Source organism: Zingiber officinale, chromosome 2B (genome assembly GCF_018446385.1).
Source record: "Zingiber officinale cultivar Zhangliang chromosome 2B, Zo_v1.1, whole genome shotgun sequence".
Classification (NCBI taxonomy): domain Eukaryota; kingdom Viridiplantae; phylum Streptophyta; class Magnoliopsida; order Zingiberales; family Zingiberaceae; genus Zingiber; species Zingiber officinale.
Window position 1 is genome coordinate 75,380,698 of NC_055989.1, and position 17,804 is coordinate 75,398,501.

General features: G+C 36.1%; 1 non-coding gene across 1 annotated transcript; it reads right to left on the reverse strand.

Annotated features, from left to right (window-relative positions):
* Positions 1 to 1,625: 1,625 nt before the first annotated feature.
* On the reverse strand, positions 1,626 to 1,732 carry LOC122049875. Its single transcript, XR_006131125.1, has one exon. It is a non-coding gene; the product is annotated as a small nucleolar RNA R71 (small nucleolar RNA).
* Positions 1,733 to 17,804: the final 16,072 nt, after the last annotated feature.

Below are 17,804 nucleotides of genomic sequence, written 5' to 3' on the forward strand. Positions count from 1 at the left end.
AGTAGATCTTTATTGTTCTAGGATGTAGGAAGTAATTATAATGTGTGGATGATGTAAAACTTTATGGAATTTCCAATTTCCTAGTTTGATGAAGCTTGTTTGTACTTGTTCTGTTTGATGAAATGTATGCAAGAAGGCTTTCTGTCTAAGCATAAATTTATCTATCTAGATTACATTTTTGTATGCGTAGATCTTAATTCTATAATAGATACATTGCTGTGTGTTGAACATAAACTTGAATTTTCATTGAATAGATGCATAGATTGTTACCTCTTTTGAGTGTATGCTCCAATATAGCTCGACATTACTTTAGGATACTTGTTTAACATTGAGTATCTAAGGTAACTATCCTTCTATATGGATCATAACCTCTTAAGGGTTAACAATTCTGTGTAAGTAAGAGTCTATCACTTGACCTAATGAGCTTTCCCTAATCATAAACTACGCAAGTAACCTACGTAATTTAGAGACATAAACCCAAGGGAGACCTTATAATAGGAGGTACTCTACTGAAAATCCGAACTCTTTAAGTTACTCCTTCACTTGATGGCATACTTGGTTACTAGCAAGGAAAGTACTCTGATACACCATCACGGGGTGATAGTTGGTAGTAAATTAGGCTTTCCTACAAACATAGAAGTTGAAAACTAGGATTGGGCAAATCCTTAGCACAACATCCACCATTACAATGAAACCAAGACCTAGAACATTTATTTGAATTAAGGGCCTCCTCAACTATTCTTTCTTCTATTCTTTCATATTTTAGTTAAAAATCTCAAATCAAACCACTCTCGATTCTGTCTAACTAAATTAGAAGTGTAAAACTAATTAGCATTTGATCCTTATTCCTCATGGGATTGACTTATCAATTTTATTACTTTACGATGCTCGTGCAGTTGCAGGTTTTTCACACATCAAAATTTTGGCACCATTACCGAGAATTGAGAGCTTTAAATTTAGTTAGTTTGCATTATAGTTTGTCTAGACAATTCTACTATTCTATAATTTCTTTAATTCTTTAGTTCTTTAATTCTTTAATTTCTTTATTCTTTATTCGTTATCATTTCATTCCACAATTTTAATTCTACAATTTTCCTTTTTTAAAATTAAAAAATAAAAAATTCAAATTTTCCTCTTGTTTGTGTATGCGAAGAAATATTGCAAATCTTTTGCCCATTGATCCTGAGATCAACCGGACATATCATCAAAGACTAAATCTCCAAAAGAATCAACAAGAACAAGAGCAAAGAATCATGGTGAACAAACCTTTGAAGGATTATGTCACGTCTTATGCAAGAGGGCCAAGATTCAGTATCTCTAGACTTACAGTTGAGGCCAATCACTTTGAATTAAAGTCGACTTTTATTTCAATGGTTCAACAACACCAATATGGCAGGGGTCCGATGGAAGATCCTAATCATCATCTTGATAACTTCAATGAATTATGTAGCATAATGCATATTAATGGAGTTCCTGCGGAAGCTATCAGATTATTATTATTCAAGTTTTCTTTGAGAGACCGAGCAAAAACCTGGCTAAATTCCTTGCCTCCAAACAGTATTACTTCCTGGGCATAATGTGAGCAAGCTTTCCTGGATAAATTTTTCCCACCAAGTAAGACAACACATCTCCGAAATCTTATTGCAAGCTTCAAGTAAACAGACTCTGAATCTCTATATGAAGCTTGGGATAGATTTAAGGGAATGCTAAGAGACTACCCACATCACGGATTGGAAAAGTAGCTTGTGATTCACACTTTCTACAACGGGATTAATTATCAAACAAAGGTTTCCTTGGATTCAGTCACTGACAACAGATTAATGAACAAGGGTCTTGATGAGGTGAAAGACATTATTAAGATGTGGCTCAGAACCATCATCAATGGTCTTCAGAAAGAAGTTCGGGAGCAATTAAAATACCAAGAAAATATAATGTGGATGCCCTTGACTTAATAACTGCAAAGCATGATTCGTTATCAAAGCAATTTGAGAATATGAATAAACACCCTGTAAATGCAATCTCTGTAGCTTGTGAAGTATGTGGAGCCTGAGAACACATTAAAGATTCTTGTCCTTTTAGAGCTATCAATATGCAAGTAGAACAATGCGATGCTATTACTCCAATACTTACAACTCAGGTGGAAAAATCATCCCAACTTCTCATATAAGAACAATCAAGACTTTGGGCAACAATCGGGATAGCAGTCAAATCCACAACCAAACTGATTTGAAAAGCTACTTGAGGAGATACTAGCTAATCATAATGAAATGAAGTTTGACATCAAGCAAATGAACATTCGGTTGGATAACTCAGAAAAGTAAATAAATGTAAGAGTGGACAACCCGGACAAACATAACAAAATACTTGAAAATCAAGTTGCTCAAATAGCTACTTATCCTTCCTCAAGAGTACAAGGAAATTTTCCTGGTAAACCTAAACTGAACCCCATGGAGCATTGCAAAGCAATTGAGCTAAGAAGAGGACAAACCTTGGGTAGTCCCCGAGTGACTGCTACAGTCGAAGATGGAATTAACATTAGTGAAGAGCCATTTTCTCTTCCCCACATTCAAAGCGTGATGAAATAGAAGAGGAGATTACCATTGAGGTTGGAGAGCTCTCACCTACAACCAAATTTCAAACAGTTTCATTCCCTCAAAGAATGCTCAGAGCACAGAAAGATGCAGAGCTTGAGAAATTTTTAGAAAAGATCAAAGAGATTTCTATTAATATACCATTATTGGACATTCTCCTTCAAATGCCCAAATTCACCAAATTTATGAGGAACATAATTTCAAACAAAAGAAAGAAGGATGAGTATGAAACGGTAGCCCTAACTGAGGAGGTTTGTGCATTTCTTCTAAATGCATTGCCACCTAAGCTCCAAGATCTAGGTAGTTTTTCAATACCATGCAAAATCAAAGATACTATTATTGAAAAAGTCTTTTGTGATTTGGGATCTAGTGTCAGTCTCATGTCATTCTCCATTTGTAAGAAGCTAGGTTTAAGCTATTTGAAGTTGACAACCATCGCACTTCAACTAGCTGACTCTACATGCAGATATCCACTAGGCATAGTTGAAGATGTGAAAGTAGATATAAGGACTTTTATCATCCCTACAGATTTTGTGATCCTGGATATGGAAGAAGACCCAAAGATCACTATAATTCTTGAAAGACCTTTCCTTGCCACAGTTGGAGCTGATATAGATGTGAAGAATCATAAGCTATCACTAAAATTTGGTAAGGAAGAACTTATTTTTAACTTATCCAATTTCAAACTCTTCTCCAAGTACTTTGATGCTTATCGAAGATGATCATAGGTTTAGAGAAGAAAAGCAAGAAAGATTTCTGTATAATCCGACTCAAACCCCTGAACATAACAGTTAGTTCAGGGAAGCAAGATGTGATGTTGGTAGGGAAACTCCCTGTTTGTTTCACCATTCTTCCAGACCACCGGAATTGTAGAGTCTAGTGAGGGAGGACATATGCCCTGATGCTCATCACGATGTATGGACCGTCCCGATAGAAACTCAGTTGATGGAGGGGGATGACACAGTTGACCATAGAGGGGAATATCTCCCTTTCAAAGCCAAGGCTCCTAGTTGAGCCATGTCAATGGTCGAGCTTAGGACCTAAAACAAGTGCTCCTTGGTAGGCACCCCAAGACTTTTCTTTTCTTATTTTGTTTTGTTATTTTCTATTTTGTGGAGCCTAATACTTTAGTCTTTTTACTTTTCAGGTTATTTGGTACTGGTCGTGCTAAAGAGCATGGCCTAGACCAGTGGCTGTGCCCAAAGGCACGAGCTTGGAAAATAAAACAGAGCCATTTTGGCTCTTCCTGTCCCATTTGGCATGGGCATAAAGCAATAAAAGGAGCTTCTCATACCAAAAGGCACGGCCACATTGGTGATCTGCAAAAAGTGCAGTGTCAATTCGGCATAGCCCGTGTCAATTGACATGAGCCGTGCCAATGATGCACGGCTGGGTTATAAACCCAGCCGTGGCCATGCCCTAGGGCACGACGGCCACTCAACATACCTCCCAAGCTCTTCTTCTAAACTTTTTCCCATCTCAAAACCTCTTCTTCTTACACGAGATCTACTTTTCCAACTCTCAAAATTTCCTTTTTTCTCTCAATAAAAGTGGATATTAAATAAATCCTTCTTTTCTTCTCTCAAGACCTAAATCTCTACCATTTTTCTCTCTTCTTCTTGCTTTCTCTCACTTAGATCTAATTTCTTTAGTAGCAAATAAATCTTTCCAGTTTGGATATATTTAAGTATGTCTAACATCATGAAGAGAATTCATAGGTTGGGTGGATCCAACGGAGGGCAAGATCCGAACAAGGGTAAAGGGAAAGGCAACGCACCCATGAAGGAGAAGACGCCAGTGAAAGGAAAAGGAAAGTGTCCTGCTCAAGACGAAGGTAAAACTAATGAATTCGGTGTTATACTTAGAAATGATGATAAGAAATCTAGATTTCATAACTTGTTTAGCCGTAAATTAGTTTTTTCACGTTATATTGATAGTACAAACATGGGGTGCTTTAGAATAAGAGATGATATGGATTGGTTGATAGGAAATCTTGAATGGAGTGATATGATGTACACTAGTGAACCGACCTATCCACGTCTTGTTCTAGAATTTTTGAGTTCTTTAGAGTCTAATTTCACTTCTGATGATGATCATGATGGACAAATTAGTTTTAGGTTAATGAATCATGATTATCTTTTGACTCTTTATGAATTTAATAATTATTTTAGATTACCCACAGGGGTGCCTCACAAGTTTGATTCTAAACACAATGCTAATTCCTTTTGGAGTTTAATCCCAAATGCAGAACCTCGTCTTTCGATACCCACCATATTATGAATAAAACTATCTATGGTAGGGGTGAGAGTGATGGAGTGGTAAGAAAAGTGGAGCTTTACTCTATTGGGGCCATGATGCACAAAGTTGAATTTGATGGAGGGTTCTACTTTTTACAAACTACGTAGAGGGCAGGGAAGGCGAACTGGGGAACAATCATGTTTGATGGGTACATTACGACCATTGCTAGGAAACTTGAACTAGACATCTTAAGTCTAGAAGCTATACATGGAAATATCAAAATAGATATAGATACATGCTTAGCAATGAAAATGATATGTCAGGATGAAAATGGATTCAGTTTTCCTAGAAAGGATGAGTTTTCTAACCCTTTATCAAATCCCGACTGTACAACAGTTTGTAACCCCAACAATTGGATTATTAAAGATCCAATTCCCAGTTCGTCCACATCCCCTAGAGAGCATCACGAGTATCCCTCACCTAGAGGCCCGTCGCTGGTCAGATTTTCTGACCCGGCTAGACATTCATTTGCTTACGGTAGCACGGGGCCTTCTAGCTTTGATTTCTCTATGTTTTGTACATCATTGGATTCTCTTTATGAGAAGCAAGATACTTCTCATAAGATGTTGGAGGAACACTGTGACTTCACTCATGATTAATTCCAATGTACAAGACCAATTTTAGAAGAGGGATGGTTTTTATAGTAGGGTATATTTTGTGGGAGACTACTACACTCACCAAGGGAGGATGAATGAGTGTATGGACTCTATGGATATCACTGGTCAGCAAGTGGTTGCGTTATACCAGTATTATGAATATATTGGTCCTCTCCCTAAAGTCCCTAGATATCTCCCTGGGCCATGCTTTCCACCGAGGAGCCAACCTCCTCCGGGTGGTCAATCTTCAGTGAGTGGTAGACATACCCATTTTTCACACCCTTTCTCTCGCCCACCCCCATAGGTTTAGTTTTATTGAGGACAATGAAGTGTCCAAGTCTGGGGATTTTTATGTATAGTTGCAGTTTGATTTTGCATTTTGCTTTCTTAATCTAGTTGTACTTTGTTTTCTCTCAGGTGAGTCACACTATCCACACTATTACTACTGACTTGTACAAGAGTAAACTTCTAGCATGATCACTATCTAGAGTGCATGAGTTATACCTTTTAGTGCTAATATATTTAGTGATTCATTTTTCTCTATCTCTAGTGAATTAAAATGGCATAGCATTTGTTTGATAGCAAAATTTCTTACATGTGTTTCATTTAGATTCATGTTGTTAGGATATTAGTGCTAGTCTGTTTGGTGATCTACTTTTCTCTATCTTCAATAGCAGGATATGAGAATTGTATTTCATTGAAAGGATTTGATTTTAGTCTACCTTGAGGATCTCTCTACACTTTGCCTTATTTTTGATAGTTGAAGGTTCTGAAAATAGTCATGATTCATTAGATTTGATGAATACTTAAACTCCTATGGTGATTTCTTAACTACATCTTGGTTACTAGATTGATGCTCGAATCATTAAAGATCATTTGGAAAAAATGGAAATCTCACTAGTTACATCGTTACAAATGTGCAATTTAAAGAAAAAAAATTAAAAAGATGAAATAAGGGATTGAAAAATTTGTTGTCATGAGTGAAAACTAGTTGTGTGCCCCTTTGAAACAAGTTAGGTTACTGGGGAAACGAACACTAGATTTCTTTTGATATCGAACACATTCTTTAGACCTTAGGTAGATTTAAGATAGATGAATCAAGCAGTCTTTCCTGTTGGGAATAAAAGAAAAAGATGGTTCAATGATGACTTGACTAGGATAAGGAATTAATACTTGAGAAATTTAGGCCACGATTTGCACTAAGTACGGAGAACTCATTCTTAGGCAAAGTTAAATCCATTTATGATCATGCTCATTATTGAAATTGTTTGATAGAGTTAAATTGATTCACCAAGGATTATGATGCACTTACTATTATACATATTTCTAGACTGCCAAATTTTATTTGATAACAATCAAACACTTTCTTAAAGATCATTCTTGATTATTCTCATTGGTTTCACTAGTTTGATAGAACTAAATAGAATCACTAGGGATACACATTTTTAGCTCATAAATCTAGATTGCAGAGTTTGCTTGAGGACAAGCAAAGGTTTAAATATGGGGGTGTGATGCGCATAGATTATATATGTTATTTTGCACTATTTGACTCACATCTACTTATATTTCATGTTTATGATCTATGTGTTTTACACCCCTTTCTTGTTGGTTGCTACTCGAAAAATCTAATCGTTCCACTGTACAAAAATTTTGTACAAAGGTCTGAACCGTTTCCTAGCTACCATGTGTTATTTTAAATTAAACTTGGATCGTCTGCGGAACTTAACACGTTTGATCCAAAATTTAATCTATTTGTTCTTTTAGGTTTAGACTTGGATCTCCTGCGGAACTTAACACGTTCGATCCAAATCACCTAGGTTATTAATTCCATTAAATATTAATTTCCAAAATTGGCTTCCAGTACTGACGTGGCGAGGCACATGGCATTCTTGGATATGGAAACAACCACCACCGACCAGACAAAGCCTTTTAAGGAAAGCTAATATTTAATTTCCTTAAATAACTCTAGGTCAACTGAAAAGAACAATCAAATCACAAGGATAAGAAAAACAAAAAAAACATAAATTCGAAAACTATTTCGAAATACTAGAATCGCAAGCCTCTTGTATTTGGTATTATTTCCAAAAATAACTAGTATGATGCGGAAAGGAAAAATACTAGTTATACCTTTTAGAAAGACCTCTTGATCTTCTACCGTATTCCTTTTCTAACCTCGGACGTTGTGTGGGCAACGATCTTCCAAGATGAGAACCACCTAGCACCTTCTTCTTCTTCCTTCAAGTTTCGGCCAAGCACCAAAATCCAAGGATGAAGAACTTTTTTCCACCAACTAAGCTCCAAGGGATGCAAGCTTTCTCTCCTTCTTCTTCTTCTTCTCCAAGTAGTATCCGGCCACCACAAAAGCTCCAAGCAAGGTAGAGTTTCGGCCACCACAAAGAGGAAGAGAGGGAGAGAAGATGGTCGGCCACAACACCAAGGAAAAGAGGGAGAGAATAATAGAGGTTGTGTCTCATGAAGGCTCCCCAACCCCCTCTTTTATAATCCTTAGATTTGGTAAATAAGGAAATTTAATTACAATAAAATTTCCTTAAGTTTCCTTGACAACAATTAATTAAGAAAAATTAAATAAAATTTCCTTATCAATTTCATCATGGCCGGCCACCTCAATAGGAGCAAACAAGGCAATTTCAATCAACAATTAAAATTCCTTATTTGTCTTCAGAAATTTTAAAAAAATAAAATTTCCCTTTAAAATCCCTTCATGGTTGATAAAGAGAAATTTCTATAATTTTAATTTTTCTACATGTGAATAATTTATAAAGAAGAAAAATAAAATATCTTTCCAATCTACAAATAAGGAAAGAGATCTAATCTCTTTCTTTAATCTTTTGTAGATCCTTTTAAAAGAGATATTTTAATTTTAAATCTCTCCAATAAATTATATCTTTCACATAAGAAAATTTTAAAATTAAAATCCTTTTTAATTTAATGGGGGCCGGCCACCTAAGCTTGGGTTCAAGCTAGGGTCGGCCACCCATGAACCAAGGCTTGGCCGGCCCTAGCTTGAACCACAAGCTAGCTTGGCCGACCCCTATATCATGGGTACGAAGGTGGGTATAGGTGGGTATAGTACTCTATAAATAAGAGGCTACGATAGGGACCGAGAGGAAGAATTGGTTTTGGTCTCCCGATAAAATTAAGCATCCCGTGTTCACCCCGAACACACAACTTAATTTTATCAAAAATAATTCATTCCACTAGAGAACTATTATTGAACTACCGCACCAATCCTAAATTACATTTTTGGGCTCCTTCTTATTATGAGTGTGTTAGTCTCCCTGTGTTTAAGATGTCGAATGTCCACTAATTAAGTGAGTTACTGACAACTCATTTAATTAATATCTTAGTCCAAGAATAGTACCACTCAACCTTATTGTCATGTCAGACTAAGTCCACCTGCAGGGTTTAACATGACAATCCTTATGAGCTCATCTTGGGGACATTATCAACCTAGATTACTAGGACACAGTTTTCTTCTATGATCAACAACACACACTATAAGTGATATCATTTCCCAACTTATCGGGCTTATTGATTTATCGAACTAAATCTCACCCATTGATAAATTAAAGAAATAAATATCAAATATATGTGCTTGTTATTATATTAGGATTAAGAGCACACACTTCCATAATAACTGAGGTCTTTGTTCCTTTATAAAGTCAGTATAAAAGAAACGACCTCTAATGGTCATACTCAATACACTCTAAGTGTACTAGTGTAATTATATAGTTAAGATAAACTAATTCCTAATTACACTATGACTTTCCAATGGTTTGTTCCTTTCCATTTTGGTCGTGAGCTTCTGTTTATAATTTATAAGGTACTAATAACATCATCTTCTGTATGTGGCACCACATACTATGTTATCTACAATATAAATTAATTGAACAACTACAATTAGATGTAGACAATTTGACCAAATGTGATTCTTTATTCAAAATAAATGTTTACAAAAGCTTAGGCTTTCAGTATACACTCTAACATTTCTATCATATTTCAGCATAATTACTATTTTGTGTCCAGATGTCTGCTCGGTGTTTGTTTTCACTTTCAAGAGTAGTTGGAGTGGAAAAGGATTCTAAAGACGAAAAAGAAAATCATATGAAGAAGACCATGACCTAGCACTTGTTTACCCCGTGGAGAGAAAAGCATGGATTGGAGTGCTCAAGTCATTCCAAATGAAAATTGGGCTTGGCCATGCCTGGAGGCATGACCAAGGTAGCAACAATGACAAGGGGTCATGCCAAATGGCACGATGAAGAGGAAGAACCAAAGCATAAATGGGTATGGCCATGCCAAATGGCACAACCAGAAATCTACCCATGCCTTTTTCCAGAACAGGTTTGGCTGAGGTCGTGCTTGGAGGAACGATCATGCCTCCAAAACTCAGGTTTGAAGAACAAGTCGTGCCAAATGGCATGACCCAGAAGGGCTAAACAGAGACTCTCTTTTGGTTGTGCTATTTGGCACGACCAAAAGCTAGAAAAAGCTTGTTGTGCCAAATGGCACGACTAGGTGCCCAGAGCTAGAACTAATTTGGCTCTGGTTGTGCCATTCGGCACGGCCAGGTAGCAAGAAGGCTTTTGGGTCGTGTCCCAAGGCACGATCATCCCATGCCTCACCTCTATAAAATGAGCACTTCATCCCCTTCAAAAGGGAGGAGGGTTCCAAGATGGGAGGAGATCATCTAGGTCAAATCCTTGCATCCGGAGACGCCATCTGGATGATCTGAGGTTATTCTACTACTCCATCCTCATCGGCACTCCAAGATCTGCATTCAAAGGCTTCATTCGACATCAAGAATAAGCTTCTTCTTCCCTTTCTCTTGGGTTCTTGAAGTTTCTATCAATTTTAGTCTTCGGATTGTAGCTCTTTCTATTATGGAGTAAATCTTTATTGTTATAGGATGTAGGAAGTAATTGTAATATGTGGATGATATAAAACTTTATGGAATTGTCAATTCTTAGTTTGATAAAGCTTGTAGGCACTTGTTCTGTTTGATGAAATGTATGCAAGAAGGTTTTTTGTATGGGAATCAATTTATCTATCTAGATTGCATTTCTATATGCGTAAATCTCAATTCTATAATAGATACATTGATGTGTGTCTAGTTCTAAACACGAACTTGAATTTTCATTGAATAGATGTATAGATTGTTACCTCTTTTGAGTGTATACTCTGATATAGCTCAGCATAGCTATAGGATACTTATTTAACATTAAGTATCTAAGGTAACTATCATTCTATATGGAGTATAACCTCTTAAGGGATAACAATTCTGTGTAAGAAAGAGTCTATCACTTGACCTAATTTCCTAATCATATGCTATGCAAGTGACCTACGTAATATAGAGACATAAACTCGGGAGAGACCTTATGACAGGAGGTACTCTACTAAAAACTCAGACTCTCTAAGTTACTCCTTCACTTGATGACATACTTGGTTACTGGTAGAGAGAGTGTTGGTGCCGGAAGCATCCGACGATTGAACTTGTGTTTTGATTATGTCAAAGGATTCAAAGTTAGGTTATCTTGTGATCTAATAAGATTGAATGAGTTTACAGGAAAGTCTTAAGTGTACTTAGGTAAAATTCTCAGCTGCGGTTAGGCAAGTGGAAAACCCTAGGGGGTGGTAACCTTAGGTGAAGAAAAGTCCTACCTGCGGTTAGGCAAAGGAAAAACCCTAGGGGGCGGTAACCCTAGGTCCTAAGGGGCGGTAATGCTAGGTCCTAGGGGGCGGTAACCCTAGGCGGAAAGTCTTGGCGGGTCGAAGGCTTCGGGTAAAATCCTAGAGTCGGGGACTCTAGGTTAAAATCTTGGTGTCGTGAACCAGGTGGAAGACTGGACGAGTCATGAAGTGGACATCCAGTATGAAGACCGGAAGCTTCAGACTCTAAGCAAAAGTCTAGTTGGTTTAGAGGATTAATCTGATAATAGGTAAACTCTCCTGAGAGAAGTAGGTGAGGACGTTTTCCCTGGTGAGGGAATAGTAGGCGTCGGTTTGACCTAGGATTTTTGTGAAATCCGAAGTCAGAACCGGACAATCCGAAGACTGTCAAAATAACTTTCTATTTATCTTATTGTACTAACTTTGTTTTACAGGGTATACTTTATTTGTAAACTAATATGCCTTGCAAGAAGGAAATTGCACAAGAAAAGCCTCAGATGAACAGTCCCGAGGTGCCCTCCATGGAGCTTGGAGGCGCCTCGAGTGTCTTGGTCAATAGCCTCGCAGCAAGGCGCGAGGGCACCCTCCATGGATCTTGGAGGTGCCCTCGGGAGGATAAGCAGCAGAGATCCAAGAGCTTATCGATGCTGCGATTTCGGTGGACTTAGAGGCACCCTCTATGTGGTTGGAGGCGCCCTCAACAGGCTACTTAAGCCTGGTTCGAGCAGCAGCTAACATACACCTAATTTTAGACATCCTTCTACTGCTCACTGCTAAAAGAATGATCCAAAAAAGGTGTAACTCGACTCCAACGACCAGAAGCTTCAAGTTTACTGATCTTAGTCGTTGGTATATTTTACTACATTTAATTAACTGTACTTAAAGTTGTAATATTTTGAATTGATAGTGATTTCCTAAAGTAAACACTTAACGAGTGTGGACCTTGGAGTAAGAGTCGCCACAGGCTCCGAACCAAGTAAAACTCTTGGTGTTCGAGTATTGTTTTTATTTTTCTGCTGCGTGTTTTTACTCTAACGAACAATTAGCCATGAGGGCTATTCACCCCCCTCCTAGCACTTTCGATCCTACAATTGGTATCAGATCGGGGTCGCTTCGAATCGGTGAAACCACCATTCAAGCATTTCTTTTTCGTGGTAATTTTTAAATTTTCAGAGTCAATCAGAATCGGTAAAATTACCACCTTCCGATCTATTTTTATCGCAATCAAAATTTTCTCAAAGCTGGTGCCACACCACTCAAGCTTGTGTATTTAATTTCTTAATCTCACACTACTAATCTAAGACCAAGTCTTAGAACAAAGTTTCTTATTTTTGTGTGTGCTAGATCCTTAATGGCCCACCAAGAAGGCTACAGCACAGCCCGCCCGCATCTTTTCTCCAGCGAGGACTTGGGCTACTAGAAGAGCCAGATGGAATACCACCTTAAGATGCAAGTCAAGATATGGATAATTATCCAAATCGGTATCGAGCTTCCACGAGACGTCGTTGGGAAACCAGTATCATGCGTGAACTGGGACTCTAGGTTAATGAAGAAAATTGAAGCCGACACCAAAGCAACCTCCACTCTTCAATGCAGCCTAATCAAAGAAGAGCTTAACCGAGTCGGCCCATTCTCAAGTGCGATAGAGCTGTCAATTGGTGATGTAATCAGGTACGCTCTCAATGCATTTCTGAGGAACACTTTGTGGGCATCCATGGTTGATGCTTACAAAGTATCTAAGGATCTTTCTTTAATTAAATTGGATGAATTATTTTTTGAATTTGAATTGCACAAACAGACTAATGCACGTCCAGCCGAGAAAGGTATTGCTTTGATTGCAGGTACGAGCAGAACGCTGGAATCAAAAGCTAAGTCCAGAATCAAACCCGAGTCCAAAGATGAATCAGACTCAGAAGATGACGAAATTACCGCCAAGCTCCTAAAATTATTATGAAAAATGTGCAAAAAAGAATAAGGTGACTCAATCGAATACGAAGGTCAAGACTGGAGTTACATGCTACAGCTACAACCAGAAGGGACACTACAAGCTGAAGTGTCCAAAACAAAAGCAACGAAGAAGGAAGGTGTTGAAGGCAACGTGGTCCGAGTCATCAGAAGAGTCCGACGAAGAAGAACACAAGCAAGCAAGCTACCTTGCTCTACTAGTCAAGCGTATGTCGCTGAAACTGAGTCCGAGTCCAAGTTTGATATCGAGAGCAAATTGGAAGCTGAGTCCGAGCAAAGTCATGGATCTGTATCCGTTTCTAAAGAGCCTAATCCCACTATAAGTTCTCTATTCGTCAGTACTCAAGTAGACGATCTAGAAAGTTAGTTTCATATTTATTAAAGAAATTGACCAAATCCAACGTCTGAGTCAAGTCACTCCAAAAGGAGGTAATAATTCTTAAGGAGGAGACTAACCTAAGTTCTTTGACTGAGCCAGTTCAAAATGAAAGTTCAACCCAAGTCCAACAACTTGAGGAAGAAACTCCAATTTGAGAACTCAAGTTAAAAAAACTTAAAGACACGTTGGAACGGTTCACCTTGAGTTGCAAGAATCTTGATCTGATTTTTGAAAAACAAAGAGTCATCTACAATAGATCCGTACTTGGATTTAAGGCTAAACATAAATTCAGATCTTATTTGTCTCTAGTAAAATGCCCAAATAGAAATTTAGTCCAAGTATGGGTCCCCAAGTCGAACATGATTAATCAAGTTGGACTTGGTCAATATTGAATCCCCAAGGATCAAATTCATTACCTTGATAGACCTTATTGAGGTTATGATCCAGGGGGAGCCAATAAAAGGACCATTTTTATCATAAAATAAAATTGTTTGATGCTTGATTTACTGCTTTTTTATTATTCATGCTTAGACAAGGATATATAAGGACCTAGGCTTGATTCACACTTGACTAGTTAGACCTAGGGGTTTCAGAAAGAAAATTAAATATCCAATTTCTTTGAAAGGCTTTGTCCAGAAGTGATGGATGATCTCATACCCAAGAAGGCCTAGTGCCTCTCCACAGCCTCGAAGCCAATCATTGAAATAAATATTTAATTGACTAACTGTAAAACCTTAGTCTAACTCAATTGTAAATCAATCCTTAGATTGGAATTTAAATTGAAGATTAAAATTAATCATTCCACAAAACTATTAAGGTTCCCTGATTAAAAATCTAAAAAAGGGTGAGATGGACCTAGGTTTAAAATAGTTAACCAAATCCAAATTAATTAATTCAATTAAGTTAACTTAATTAATTTAAAAAAAATAATTTTAAAATGTTAATCTTAATTTTAATATTTTAATTATTTTCAAATCATAATTAAGTTGTAATCATTTTTAAATTGAAATTAATTTCAAAATTATAATTAATCTCAAAAAAATAATTAATTTCAAAATACTACTTAATTAATTTCAAAATCATAATTAATCTCAAAATTAATTTTAAAATTATAGTGAATTTCAAAAATCCTAATCATTTGATTATTAATTTTCAAATCATAATTAAATTTCAAATTATTAATTCTTAGATTTTCAAAATCTTAATTATTTCTAAATGATAATTAATTTCCAAATCATATTTAATATGTAAGATTATAATTTCAAACTTAATTAAGTTTTAATATATTTTCAAAATCTTTAAAATTTTTACTCATAATTTAAAATTTAAAATTCAAACTCAATGAAAATTCATACTTATATTTTAAATCGTAATTTTATTATTTTTAAATATTGATAAAATAAACTTAACTCCGTCTCACACAAACGTATAAGTTTTACATGTTTGATAACATAGAAAAGGTGAGATGGAAAATCAGGAAAATAGAAAACTAACTTGAAAAATTAGAAAAATAGAAAATTTATTTTGGCATTAATTAAGGAGGAGTGCAAAGAAATTTAAGACATTATTTTTTTAAGGCATTGTTTTTCAAAGTTAAACTTTTCAAAAGTTCAAAAAAATTCTAGAAAAGAAAGTTCAATGTTTTTGAAAAGACAAAAACTAAGTATTTGCTAAAGTATTTTTAAGTTTTTTTACAAGAAAATATTTTAAAATTTTATCAAAATATTTAAAAAGTTAAGGTTTTATCAAAATATTTTTAAAAGTTAAGGTTTTATCAAAATTTTTTAAAAATTAAGTTTTTATCAAAATATTTTAAAGTTAAGTTTTTATCAAAATATTTTTAAAGCTAAAACTTTCATCAATATCTTTTTTAAGTTGAGTACTTCTAGCTAAGTTTTTTTTTCAAAACCTTTATTTTTAAAGCTAAAGTACTAAATTTATCTAAGTCTTTGTTGGGAAAAAAATGTGAGAAAACATCTAAGTATTTTCAAAGCTAAAAATTTAGCTAAGTTTTTTTTTGAAAAATCTATGACAGTTTCAAAACTTAAATTTATCTAAGTTTTTGTTAAAAAGCTAAGTATTTTCAAAGAATCTCTAATTTAGCTAAGTTTTTTTCAAAGAAATTATTTTCAAAGATAAATTTTGCTAAGTGCTACCCTTCAGGGGGAGCTTAAAAGAATAAAAAATTTTCTATCTTTACAACCTTCTCTCTACTTATTATTATTTTTGATTTATATCAAATGGGGAGAAAAAAGTTAAGAATTTAAACAAGTTAAGAATTTAAACATAATTTTATGAAAGAGGGAGCATAAGGGAGTTTTTTTTTTACAAATTATTGTAATTATGCTCATGATGCTCATACTTAAATTCCTTTATTTAGTGTTATATTTTACTTAACTTTGAATCATGTTGCCATAATAAAAAAGGGGATATTATTGGTGCGAGAAATATCCAACGATCGAACCTGTGTTTTAGTTATGTCAAATGGTAGGTTGTCTTGTGATCTAACTGTTGGGTTTTTCGCGTCGCGAAAACCGCTTTTTCGCTTCGCGGAAACCCCGAATCACCCTAGCCAACGGATCTCATGCGAAGAAAAGACTTCAAAACAAAATTACGAGTACGAGTTTCTACTTAGATCTACTCCTAGATCTACATGAAACGAGTTATACCTTTGAAGCGAAGCCCTTCGCGTTCCCGCTCGTCCAAACGGTGCCGGATCTCAAGAGTATCAAGATAGATACTCCTCTAGAAGTATCCACATGGACTCGTAGGTGGAGAAAAACACACAAAGAGGTGTGCTAGCACCTATGTCTGGTTCGGCCAAGTTGAGGAGGAGAGGGAGAGGAAGAGAGCTCCAAGAGGAAGAAGAAGGAATAATGCACTTGAATGAGGAAAATCAATTTGATTCCCATTCAAAAGTGGCCGGCCACATTCAAGTTGTGTAACTCCCAAAAAATTGCATTAAGTGCAATTAATGTGAAGCTATTAAAGAAAATGACTTTGTAACTTCCATGAAGTGGCACCCATGATGATGTGGAGTAACATCATTGGTCCACATCAATGCCAACTCACCAATGAGGTGGCATAAAGTCAAGTCAAACTTGACTTTTATCTTCCTCTCAAGTCAAGTCAAACTTGACCAAATCTCTTCCATGGTTGATCGAATCCAACCATTTGATTCAAGCCAACTTAATATAATGAATCTAATTCATTTAATTAAATTGATTCAATGAGTCATAATCTAAATTAGACTCATTGAACACATGAATCAACTTGGGTCGAACTCAAGTTAGCCCAATTAGGATTACTCTTAATCCAATTTGATTCATCAAATGAATCTAATCCTCTTGGTTCATCATATGAACCTAATCTCCATCTAATTGTCCTTAGTGTGTGACCCTATAGGTTCTTGTAACGTTGGCAATGCCCTAAACCCATTTAGGAGCATAAGTAATGAGCGGTATCTAGCAACACATCATTACTACCCAAGTTACAAGAATGTTGAGATCCAACATCACCTTGTGACTACTAATTGTGACTCCTCACAATATATGAAAAGTGTCCTTCTATCCTAGACATCTAGATTGGTCAATGTGAGGCATAGACCGTGTCATCCTCTAACCAATCTAAATCTTGAACTCCAAGTAGACTCACTAAATCAAATGAGCTCAATATCCTATATTGACTCATTTGGGCATGACCATGCACTTCGTGGTCTCACTCTATCAAGAATACCGATGTCTCTCCCGTCATATAGGAGGGATAGATCCCATCTACATCACTCACATCCCTCTACATAATTTGTTATATACCCAGTAATCGCCTTTATAATCCACCTTGTTACGGGTGACGTTTGACGAAACCAAAGTACATAACTCCTTATGTAGGGATCTATGGTGACTTCAGGTCTAAGGACTAGTAGTCATACTAATAGACACATGAGAAAGTATATGACACTCATATAACGATCCATGATACTTTCTCATGGCGGGTCATTCAGTATACATTCTCTAATGTATACCCATGTGTCAACTTGATATCTCTATATCCATGACTTGTGAGATCAAGTCATCGAGTTGACTTACATGCTAGTCTTATTGCATTAACATTGTCCCTGAATGTTAATACTCGACTAGGAATGATTAAGAGTAGTGTTCCCTATATCATCTCACTATCGATTCAACCAATCGATTAATATAGGTAAGAACCTTCTACTCAAGGACGTTATTATACTTAGTTTATTTGGCACCAATACAAGTAAGTATAATAACCAAACAAATGCCT